This window comes from Fukomys damarensis, unplaced genomic scaffold, assembly GCF_012274545.1.
Source record: "Fukomys damarensis isolate Sample0158 unplaced genomic scaffold, DMR_v1.0_HiC HiC_scaffold_3, whole genome shotgun sequence".
In the NCBI taxonomy this organism is placed as follows: Eukaryota; Metazoa; Chordata; class Mammalia; order Rodentia; family Bathyergidae; genus Fukomys; species Fukomys damarensis.
In genome coordinates, this window is record NW_022900915.1 from 20,868,631 (window position 1) to 20,878,648 (window position 10,018).

The 10,018-nt window shown below is 34.2% G+C and overlaps 1 protein-coding gene across 3 annotated transcripts in view; it reads left to right on the forward strand.

Annotated features, from left to right (window-relative positions):
- The window catches only part of Tmem232 (transmembrane protein 232), a 196,794-nt gene that overhangs the window by 46,173 nt on the left and 140,603 nt on the right, over positions 1-10,018 (forward strand). The window lies entirely within an intron of this gene.

Here is a 10,018-nt window from a genome sequence, read left to right on the forward strand (position 1 = left end):
AAAAAAAAAAAAAAAAAAAAAAGTAAAAACTGAGGCCAAGGCCAAGTTTACTAGGCTTAGTAGTGCCTAAAACTAGATTTTAACTGTCCTAGTATAGCATTTTCAACATGCCTCATTCTGTTGTCCTTCTAAGCATATAATGCTATGAGACATACTGTCACTTAATCCAGGATATTTTTTTCTAGAAGATATGTGAATCATTAAGTGATAGAGGGATAACAATTCTTAGACAATGCTGGATGAACAGAAGGTAAATTAAATGAACTTGTGACTGCTTATCATACAAAGGAAATGATGATTATTTAAAAGAACACTACCAAATAATTTTAATCGTAGAAAAACTCAATACAGAAACAAAAACAGACATGTGAATCAATGGAACAGAATAGAAGACACAGAAGCATCCCCACACACATTCAGCTATTTGATCTTTGACAAAGGGGCCGAAAACATAGGAGCAAAGAGCCTATTCACTAAGTGGTGCTGGGAAAACTGGTTATCTGTTCACAGAAGACTGAAGTTGGAACTGTATGTCTCACCATATGCTAAACTAAAATAAAAATGAATCAGAGATCTAAACTTTAAGGCAGAAGCATTGAATCTACTAGAAGACAAAATAGGTAAAATCCTTGAAGTCATAGATGTAGGAAAGTATTTCCTAAACCGAACAATTACAAAAGAAATAACAGCAAAGGGCAGGAGCTTTGACTCAGTGGTTTTGCTCCCTGCCTTGCAAGTGCAAGATCCCAAGTTCAACCCCTGGTACCACCCCCAAACAAACAAACAAACAAACAAAAAAACCCAGCAAAGATCAATAGATATGAGCATATCAAATTAAAAACCTTCTGTACAGCAAAGGGATCATTAAACAAATACAAGTTAAAACAACACTAAGATTCCATCTTATACCAAAAAAATAAAAAAACAAAAAACAAAACAATCATCAAGAAATAAAAAAATAACAAATGCTAGTGAAGTTCTGGGAGAAAGGAACCCTCTTACATTGTTAGTGGCAATGTAAACTTTTACAACCATTGTGGGAATCAGTATGGAGATTTCTCAATAAAATTAGAAATTCCATATCACCCAGCTATCCTTCTATGTATCCTTCCAAAGAGGTAAAGACATCATACTACAGCAGTACATGCATATCAATGTTTATAGCAGTGCAGTTTGTAATAGCTAAGTCGGGAAGCACTCTGTGTACCAGTGAACAGACTATTGGATAAACAAAATGTAATATCTATATATAATGGAATACTACTTGCCTAAAAAGGAGGACAAATTTGAGACATTTGTAGGAAAATGGATGCACCTGGAAAATATAATCATAAGTGAAAAAAATCAGACACACAAACTTATATACCACATAGTGTCTCTCATTTGAATAAGGTAAGATATAAACAAGCAACATAATAAAGTATGGATAGGAGACAAGGCAACAGATCTTTTGCACATGGGAAGGGGTCTAGGAGACCAAGGATAAAGGGAGAAGGGAAGAGGAAAGGGCAATAAGTGGGACAAAGATGTGCTATCTACAGGAACCCAATAAACTCAATGGGTATAAACATTATATGTCATAAACATGAGCTAAAATTAATAATATCAACAAGAATGAAAATCAGGAATGGGGATTTGGAGGAGGAGGGAGGAAGTTTGGAGGAAAGGGTATCAAAAAATGAAGTTATATTATGCACATGCACCCACATGCACTAATAAAAAAGAGTTCCTATTAATAAAGAATGTTCTACTGAGTAGGCCGTCACCAATATATATTTTATTAGAAAAATTATTATGAGTCATCGTTATGAGTCACACATTAGTTGATACATGTATCAGCTTCCCATGATGAACATAATCATGTCCTGCACACACGCACTAATAAAAATTTTGAAAATATGATTCTAGTAAAAACTGTTGACCTTAAAAGATTTCATCAGTCTTTTTAGGTTGTCAGTTTCAGTGGTTCGTAAATAACACTATGCTAAATATTTTAAAGATTAGCTTTTCTTCTTACAAATTCTGTAGTATATGTAACAGCCCATAAAACTTGCAGGAGGCCATTATTCCAGTTAAAACAAACTATGATATAATTATTTAAGTCAAATCAGAAATGCTTTGGGGAAGCTTTAATATTGCTTTCATGTACTGTAAGATACTACTGGGTATGTGTAAAAATTTAAGAGAATTAACTGAAGCCGGGCATGATGGTGCATGCTTGTAATCTCAGCACTTGGGAGGCTGCGGCAGGAAGATTGCTGTGAGTTAGAGGACAGCCTGGGCTACATGCTTACTGAGTTCAAGGCCAGCATGAATTACATGGTGAGACTTTGTCTCGAGAGACAAAAAACAAAAATAACCAAAACAAAAGAACCGCAAACAAACAATATATTTCTAATCATTTAGAAATATCGAGGCATCAGGGAGTAACAAGAAATTAAGACTGTCAATATTTTTGAACTAGATAGCCTTAGAGTTGTGGCAGGTGATACCTTTGTTTTAGTGCCCCAAATACATCACATAACAATTAGGAGTAACCTGAGCAATTTCAATTTTCCATGTATATCAGGAAAGTAACATAATGATGAATAAATGCTGACTGAAGGGAGGGCAGGGGCAAGGGGAAAAAATGAGAATCCAGACTTGTCCTGTAGAGGTACAAGATCCCAACAACGAATGTAACTCTACTGTATCCCTAAAATGTACCAATCAGCTCAATTAAAGCTGAAAAAAAAATAAAAAATAATAAAAATACTAGAGGACACCACTTAATTAAGATTTAGGAAGTCTCACTTACAGTGACAAAAATTGCTTGTGCTCATACAGATAAGTGCTTTTCATCTACTTGTTTCTTCTGATGCTGTCTGTTAGTAAATAATTCATGTATCTTCCTGCCTGATTTCTTCCAATCCTCTTTACAACATTGTAGGTTACAAAATACAACAAATAAAAACAAAAGGTTTCTAGGCCTCGAAAAGTGCAGGCCTAACATTCACGAAGACAAAGAAGGCAAAATAGAATGGCCTCATGGGAGAAAGGGAAAAACTGGAGAAAGAATGAACTGAAGACAAGAAATTATGAAGTCACAAAGAGGAAGTTGAGAAAGAGAATGCCTCCTCCCAGGTGCCAAGCACTGGCCTTTATCTGTCCTGAGCCGCTGGAGATAAACAGCTTGCTGGAAGGCAGATTTCCATGTAATACAGCTACATTTTCTAAGATGCTTCACATTCCTAATACCCCACCCTGTGGTTTGGCCTTTTACAAACTGCTCTGTTTGCACCAGGGAGATAGCTTGAGCCAATGCAAAAGGCTTTGTGGTCTACATGAGAGTAATGAATGGTGTTTATAATTGAATTATTGGCCAATGAAGACTGCTGAGAAATGCAGTATGACATTTTGGTGGAGCACTATAACATATAAAATTATATCTCCCAAAGCAAGATAGCTAATTTAATGTGCTCCATGAATGAATTCCAAAAAAGCTTGATAATTTAAAACTAAATCAGCATGGCAAATGTTTCTCAGACATATAGTATTCACGCTTGGATCAAAATGAATCAACAAATCAACTTTTTTGTATGGGGAGCAAGGCCTCAGCTTTCCAAGCTAGATCATTGATACTGTCTATATCGTTGTAGTAATATTGAAATAGTAATTTTAATATTCTTACTAACTGAAAGTACTTGAATGAAAGTTTGCATTAATAGTCTTCCTTCATCACTCATGAGTTGAGATGTCATTGTAATACTCTTCATTCATTTTCTTGTTTCCCCTTAATTTATCCTGGATTTCTTACTGATCTTTTGATTCTCTGTGCTACTTGTAACCATTTAGTCATATGAAGGATAAATGCAATTTGTGCATACTACATTATCGTGCAGTGAAAAAGGCTTCAACCTTACAGCAGAAAACCTGAGTTTCAGACCTATTCTTAGCCACCTCTATAACTTTGAATGAGTGACTCAAGAAGTAAGAATGACTTCAAAGAGTATGTGAGAGATTTCAATGAGATAAGTAATACGAAGGCACTTTTACACTTTAATTCTTTTCTAGATATTATATCTTTTGCTAGGTCAGATCTGTAGTACTCATTGGGGACATTTTTATTCCATTTTTTAAAAAATTGACAATATGATCATTGAGGAAACAGGTATAGAAAAGTAAGGAAGATTTTGAAGTTGATGTTCCTAACTTCTTTAAAGCTGAATATCTCATTTATTTAATGTATTATATTATTATTATTATTTTAGAAAAGCTAGTGACCTCTGTCTCAATTTATTACACAATTAGGTGAAATTTGTAATAATTATGTTACTTTGTACATACATAATTTGACATTGCAAAACCAAGTCAATGTGTACCGATAGTTGAGTTTTTTACATTCTAACAAGTCACAAAGTTACTGCAGGGTTAAAATTTCTAGCCTAATCCAATTTGAATTTTTCTCTCTATGCACATTGATTTTTACTTTTGATTTTTGACAAACTCTAGTTTATTGATGCTTCTATTCTACTTTTAGCAGAGGCATTTTTACTTATAAAAATTTTGCAGTCAGCAAAATTGATTGAAAATAGTGTTTCTGGTGAAACTTTTTCTACTATAGGCAACTGAGACTGATGAATCTTTCTCAATCCATAGTTGAATAAAAGTGCTATAAGTTAGATAAAATTTTCCAGATTTAAAAGAGAACATAAGAAGCCAAATCTTATGCTTATCAAATCTATTCAAGTGGAAGTACATCTTAGAAACTCTGTGACTCTCCTCCCTTTTGCTCAGCTATATTGTGAATTATGAATGATAAGTATTTGGGCATAAATCACAGTCATTCTTGGGGATCCCCCAGACCTCTTCTTTCCATTACTTCAAAACTCTATAATAAAAGACAGTTATTAAGCTCATGATTTTTTTTAACTTTGAAGAAATAGTTCTTTTGTAATCCAGTTCACTTCAACGTTTTGAACTTAGTCATTCTACAAAGTATTTTATTAAAGTCTTTGAAAAGTAGATTTTGCTATACTTGTTTTATTGGTTGATTTCTCTTTCTTTCTTTCTTTCTTTCTTTCTTTCTTTCTTTCTAACCAGGGATTGAACTCAGGACCTTGCACTTGCAAGCCCAGCACAATGCCACTGAGCTAAATCCCCGGCCCCTGATGTCTTTTTTTTTTTTTAAACTCATTAAGTTTATTGGTACATTTTAGTTATACAATATGATGACATTCATCATTGGAAATTTGTACCTTTACATGATATATCTTGGTTCTTTATACTTCCTTTATATAGATAAGCAAATTAAGGCTGAGATAGGGTCTTTTATCATATATGTATAATTAATGGCTGAGCTAGGATTCAGCTTTAATTTTTTGACTCTGAAATTTATGATCATAAAAATATGCTAAGTGTATCTGTTAAGATTTCATCTTCTGCATGTGCATAAACCCAATTACACTTGCATAACCAAATAAGGGTTTATTAATTATACATGAAAAGCAGTGCTCTGCTAATGCAGATGCTTAAGGGATTCCACAAATCTCAAGCTCTTACTGGTTTCCTTTTTGTCATTTCTAACTTGTGACTCTCATCCTCATTGTTACAAGAGGGTTGTAACATCTTGCTTCAAGAATGAATTCCAAACAAAATCTAAATTTAATTTTTTTTCTTAACAGGAAAAATAGCACCTTATGAAAGCTTTCATAATATGCTTCTATTTTAATGCATAGGTTAATGAAATCTGTACTACATAGTGCTTCCAAGCTTCAGGGAATTTTGGGGACTTTATCTGAAATCAAATTTATGGAAATGTAATTAAATCACATTTTATATACATATAGGATTTTCGACTAGACACATGCTATCACTACTTTCAAGATGCACAACATTCCATCTTGAAGAAGCAACTTTAACTGAGCATTTTGCTATCTTGAACAAAATTCTGGTTCTGTTAGCCGATAGCCAGCATCTGCTTAAGTGATTAAGTATGGAAGTACTTAAATGATAGTTTGGAAAGAAAGAATTGCAAAACACGAAATACTTCTATGTCAAAAAATATGGCTACAGTTAACCAAGTTTAAAAATATGAATTTGGGCATGTCTCCCAGAATTATTTATGTTTCCATTTCCTAATATTAAAAAAAAAAAGGTTTTGAAAAGTCTTAAATTTGTACAAAATTGTCAAAAATTAAAATCAAATGAGATAATGATGTGAAAGTATATTGAGGAGCCTTGGCAGTAGACCAGTGGGAAGAGGAACTGAATGGAGCTAGCCTGTAGCTTTTGCCCCAGCCCACCCGAACTCAGCAGTAGAAGGGTAAGAGGCAGAGCCTAAGAGGCGGAGCTGCACAGGTTCCTGCAGCCGCCCCCCCACTTTGGTATCCTGCCTGTGCTGGTACCTGGATTCACAGCACGAAGCACAGGGAGTCATAAAGGCCATTGTTCTTAGCTCTAGACTCAATTTTGATTTAATTCATACAATTAAAGGTGATAGATTCATAACTACCACAAATTCTCATTTTCTAAGCTGTACTTGATGCTTTTGTATTGCTGATTGTATCACTTGGGCTAAGATGTCATGATTGATCTAATCAGTTGTTCTTCCTGGTATAATGAAAAGAGATTGCCTCAGAGTCATTAGAGATGCAAAAGACAGGCTATATCAAATGAAGGACAGTACCAACAAAAATAAAAATGGGAAGACATTCAAACAAAGCTCAAGCACAAACACAGACTTCCAGCTTACCAAGGGCAAATTCTTGGGAAAATGAGGTGGAAAAGTCTGATAAGCAACAACCTGAACACCCTGAACTATAGAACAGAAAGTAACGAAACAGATAAATGAGGCTCTAAAAAAATTCAAAACAAATAATTTCCCAGATAACTACAGAGATAGCAGAATGAATGACATGATTCGAGTCTCTAGAACAGAAAAAAAAACAAAAACATGAATTTAGGGCTATATTAGAAGCTGTGAATACCCAGAATTGGAAAGAAATGGAAACCATGAAGGCCCAGCATAGGAAATAAATTGAATCCATGAAACAGATTCAAACAGGTATCCAGGAAATTGAAAACTCTGTTGAAAGTATACATAACAGATTGAGCCACTCTGAAGATAGGATATCAAATATAGAAGACAGGATAGAGATCAGTGACCATGAAAATAAGGATCACTTAAAAATAGTAAGGGAATATGAGAAATCAGTCCTGCAGCTCCTAGATGATACAAAGAAGATTAATATAAGACTGATAGGAGTCCATGAAAAAGCAGGAGAAATTACAAATGACATAAAAAATATTCACAGAATAAATGACAGAAAGCTTCCCAAACAGAGGCAATACATTTGACATACAGATAAGTGAGGCATATAGGACTCCAACTAGCAATGATCAAAAAAATCTACACCCAGATATATAATAATCAAGATCCCAGAAACCCAAAAGAAGTACAAAATACTATAAGTAATTAGAGAAAGGAAACAAATCACATGCAAAGAAAAGCCCATCAGAATCACAGCAGATTTTTCAACACAAACCCTAGTCAAGGAGTATAATCAAGATCCCAGAAACCCAAAAGAAGTACAAAATACTATAAGTAATTAGAGAAAGGAAACAAATCACATGCAAAGAAAAGCCCATCAGAATCACAGCAGATTTTTCAACACAAACCCTCAAGTCAAGGAGAGCCTGGAGTGAAGTATTTCAATCCCTAAAAGAAAACAACCTCCAACCTAGACTGATGTATCCTGCAAAACTATCTTTCAAACTTGATGGGGAAATAAAATACTTCCATGACAAAAAACACCTGAGAAATTTCATGAATACCAAACCAGCACTCCAAACAATTCTAAAAAATATCCTAGAAAAAGAGACAAAGAAGATCATAACTCCATGAAGCCCAAAAGAGCAAATCCAGCAGGCAAGGCAAGAAATTAAAGGGGGAGTGGGAAAAATTAAAAAGAGCCAGCAACAGGATAATAACACAATGATGATAAGTCAATACATATTAGTTATAACCATCAATGTTAAGGGCCTCAATTCACCAATCAAAAGAAATTGAAGGGCAGAATGGATTAAGAAGAAAAATCCAAAATATGCTGTATACAGGAAACCCACTCAATCCATTAAGAAATTCATAGACTGAGAGTCAAAGAATGGAAAATAATTCTTTATGTGATGGGAAGACAGAAAAAAGTAGAGGTAGCTATCTAATTTGTAGACAAAGTGAATTTCAAACCAAAATTAATTAAGAGACAAAGAAGGTCACTACATCCTTATAAAGGGAATAATCCAACAGGGAGAAATGACAATCATAAATATATATATGCACCAAGTACTAATGCTCCCAACTATACAAAACAAATATTAGGAGTCATGAAAAACCAAATAAGCACTAATACAATTGTAGCGGGGGACCTAAATACCCCATTGTCACAAATAGACAGGTCATCAAACAAAAAATCAACAATGAAATACTAGAACTGAACCAATTTTTTGAACAAATGGAATTAACAGATGTCTAAACAATGTTCCACCCCACAAAATCAGAATATACATTCTTTTTGGCTGCACACAGATCATTCTCCAAAATAGGCCTCATACTAGCTCAAAGAACATGTTTACATAAATGCAAAGAAGTTGAAGTATATTATCAGACCATAGTGCAATTAAATTGGAGATCAATAGCAAAAGAAACTGCAAGAACTTCACAAACACATGGAAATTGAATAACACTCTCCTAAACAACTAATGGGTCACAGAGAAATTAAAGAAGAAATTAGACAGTTGGAATAGATGTTTTTTATCTCAATTTGATAAAGGCTATCTATGAACAACCAATAGCCAATATCATAATAAATGGTAAAAAACTGAAAACCTTCATGCTAAAATCAGGAACAAGACAAGGATGTCCACCATCACCACTCCTGTTAAATATAGGTTTGGAAACATTAGTCACAGCAATTAGACAACAGAATGAGAAAAAAGGAATAAAGATAGGAAAGGAAGAAGTTAAACTGTCATTATTTGCTGATGATATGACACTCTACATAAAAGACCCAAAAAACTCCACCAAAAGACTTCTAGACTTAATTGACAGATTCACTAGAGTAGCTGGATAAAACGTAAACATTCAAAAATCAATAGCCTTCTTGTACACAAATAACAGACTCATTGAAAGAAATGAAATGAACATCTGAAATGGCATCTGAAATGAACAGACATTTCTCAGAAAAAATAAAAAAGGAAAAGGAGCAAATAAACATATGAAAAAATGTTCAGCATCACTGGTCATTCGAAAGTTGCAGATGAAAACAACACTGAGATTCCACCTCACCTAGAAAGAATGGCTGCTATCAAGAAATCAACCAATAACAAATGCTGGCCAGGGTGTGGGGAAAAAAGAACCCTTCTCCATTGTTGGTGAGAGTGCACACTGGTGCAACCACTGTGGAAATCAATATGGAAATACCTTACACAAGTAGGATTGGAAGTCCCATTTCACCCAACTATTCCCCTGCTGGGTATCTTCCCCCCAAAATGAAAAAAATTATACCACAGTGATGTATGCTCACCCATGTTCATAGCAGCATAGTTTGTAATAGCTAAAACTTGGAAACAGCCCAATTGTGCATCAACTGGAGACTAGATAAAGAAGATATGTTTTTGTTTTTGTTTTTATAAAATGGTGTAATACTCAGCTATAAAGACTGAGAAACTAGAGACATTTGTAGCTAAATGGATTCACATTAAGGATATACTCTTTAAGTGAAATTAATAGGACATGCAAGTATAAATACTGTATAGTTTCTCTAGTATGATAAGCTAAAAGTGTAAATAAGGGTCAAAATGTATAATTGATATTTTGTAATAGGAAGAAAAGTTCTAAAGGTGTTGGGCAAATAGCAGGGGTAGGGGAAATGTAAAAAGGTGAGAGAAAAAAATAATAGAAAAGGAAACAAATGGAAGCAAAGTCTTTGTAAATAGGGAAGGGTGCAGGGAAGAAGGGAACCAGAGGAATGGGGAAAAA